The following is a 2,826-nucleotide window of genomic DNA, read 5'->3' on the forward strand; positions in this document are numbered from 1 at the left end:
TCTGCAAACAAATTATACCCACTGCTGACGTAAGGAGGGGGAAGGGAGGGCAAAGGGGAAAAAAGAAAAATTAAATAAACCAGAGGAAGCATCCTTAGTCATCCAGAGCATGTGTTGAGATTTTAGCAGCACACCTGAAAATTGAAAGCCTCTACTAGCTCTAGCTAGAAAGTAAAGAGCAGGCTGCAAGTGGGCAATAAGCACCACTTTGTGGGGTGGGAATGGGACTCGAGTGCCTTCTCCTCAGCCTGACCTTGCAGGTGCTGTAGGGGAGAGGAGCTGCCTCCAACAGCAGGAGAGCCCAAGACAGGCAGGGTATTGGGGGCTCAGAAGAACTCCCTCCCCATCAGTGCCTTACACACCTGCTGCCTATTCCTGCTGCACAGGCCAAATAAACCACCAGCAGTGAGCACCTGGGGCCTTTGTGGAAAAACATGGATTCAAGCAGTACCGACAGGATTTGGTATCTCATCTAACAGTGCAGCCAGCTTTTAAACAGCCAGATGAGGACATTGTGGATGATGTTGAGTGTTTCAGAGGTAAGAGCGTATGGGGTGGCATAACCCAGGGCTCCAAAAGCCTGGGATGAAAACACATGCTGTGGACATGGCTCTGCACTGCTCCCCTGCCTCCTTCCCCATTACTAACATGGCAATTTGTCACACATGGAGCTTGAGAGGTCTGCATGCTGTATCCCAGGAATGTCACCCATTGCTGGTAGCACCAGCACTGCTGCCTGCCACAGCCAAGTCTTCCCTTGAGTGCTCCCAGCCAAAAGCTGTTCTCACTCAATTTTCCACAGCAGAGAAGGCCTGGGAAGGGCAGAGCTTCCATGAGCTGACCTGCACCTGTAAGTGGCCTCCCCTTTCTCTCCCTATTTTCAATTATATCTGTTAGCAAACAGGTAAAAACATTGCCTTTAAGCTCAGAACCCCAGCTTTGGCCTAAGCACCACCACCATTTAGGAAATCAGACAAACAGGAAGCAAGGAGAAGGCTGCACAATTACTCAGAGCCACCCTGAAAGGAGGGCTGTTACCAAAACCACCGAGTCTCTTTTACTGAGGATTTCTCACTGCAGTAGAACACTGCCTAATAGCTGTGATATCCTGCTTGAGCGAGTATATTCTCCTTGGAAATCAAGCAAAGGTTTCTAATAGTTTTTGACAGAGTGTGGTCCCCTAAAGCTGCATTTTCTGTCTGATTCATGCTGACTAACTGTAACCCTACGACAGTTATTGAAAGTTAATTAGCGGTGAAGTGCTAAGAGCTCTAAAAATGAAAATACAAGTGAGACCTGAATGCAGAGTGTCTCCCTTCCCAGAAAAAATACTGTCAAGAAGGTTAACAGAACCGAAAAAATATTGTAAGTTGAAAATGTGAGAGGGATTCCTCTAATAACTTGGCTGTGATGGTCCCTTGTTGTGCAGACAGACAGCTGAGAAGTAACATATTTCTAAAGGTTTATCAGGGAACCGGGGAACAAACCTCAGTATTTCTTTCTTCATTAAATTTTCTAGAGGAAGTGCCTGCAAAGTTACATAGAGACAACACCCGAGTTACATAAAGACAAATATATAAATCAATTGCTGCTTCCTTTGGGGACTCAAGTTTGTCAGATGTTGCACACGCTATCAAATCCCAACTATTTTTGCCCTTATCCTTCACTTCCTCAGTATTTGCAAGGAAAAATCCACACTTAGATGCGAGCCCAGCCAGCACCAAGCGGGCGTAGGAGGTGAGGCGAGGAGAGCCACAGCCCTGCACCACCCACTCCCTGCAGATGTAAGCGCCGCGACAAGGTGCGAGGCAGTGGGCAGCACCCTTCAGGTGTTAAAAGAGCCCATCCTGGCACCCCCAGAAGTTGGATACAGCCCTAAACAATCAAAAAACAAAACTAAGAGCAACCTTCACGCAGAGAAGTGGCATTGTTTTAAGAACAAGGAAGGGAACGCATTGAAGCAAAGCAAGTAGGTTGGAAAAGCCAAATGTAGGGCTCAGTATAAAAATAGACAACAGCGATGGCAGAATGCCTTGGCAAAATTGTGTTTATTGATTTTCATAGAATAGGGAAAAAACCTCCAGCCCTTTCCACCCCTGACTGCTGACTGTGACTCACAAGTGATCTAAAACGGCTGCAATGAGCAAGCGGGGACTGAGCTGAGTTGGACCTCGCTCACGTCTCCTCCATAGGGTTGACAGGGGAACGGTGCCTGCTCCAGGCTCTCCTTGTGGCTGCCCAGGAAATACAGAATAGCTGTGGATGTTCACCTCCGTCACAGCATCACAGCTCAGGCAAGTCCTCTGTGTGGACGGAGGGTCTGATTAATGTGTGGTTCAATGTCTGGCTCAGCCACCGCTGGTTGCCGGCACCCTGGTGACCTGACTCGGCCTTTCCCTCGGGCTGGGAACTGCGTGTGTAAGGAGGACAATATCCTCTGCCTCCCGTTCAGCTGGGTGACTGCCTTGGTTGAGGTCTGCAAGTGTCAAAAGCTGTCCACGTTTGGTTTGGAACCACTTTACACCTTTACTGGGCAGCCAATGCTCTCGCTCTGCCGAGATCACAATCCAGGGACACGCTCTGCCTGAGCTGTTACGTTCGATGGTTTTCCTCCTTCTTTCTAAGCGCACCCTCTCAACCCCAGGGAAGGCGTAACAGAAGCCGAGGGCGGGGTGTCACACTGCAGACGGGCCCCTCAGCCCCCGCACGGGCTGCTCCCGCCTGCTCCCGCACAAGCGTTGGGCGCCGCGGGTGGAGCCCCGGCCCCGGCCGGGTCGCGCCCTGCGGGGGGAGCGGGCAGCGGGGCCCGCGGGGCCGCACCGCCCC

Source organism: Corvus kubaryi, unplaced genomic scaffold (assembly GCF_017639235.1).
Source record: "Corvus kubaryi isolate FWS band 111438036 unplaced genomic scaffold, C.kubaryi_AGA036_p1.0 37396, whole genome shotgun sequence".
In the NCBI taxonomy this organism is placed as follows: domain Eukaryota; kingdom Metazoa; phylum Chordata; class Aves; order Passeriformes; family Corvidae; genus Corvus; species Corvus kubaryi.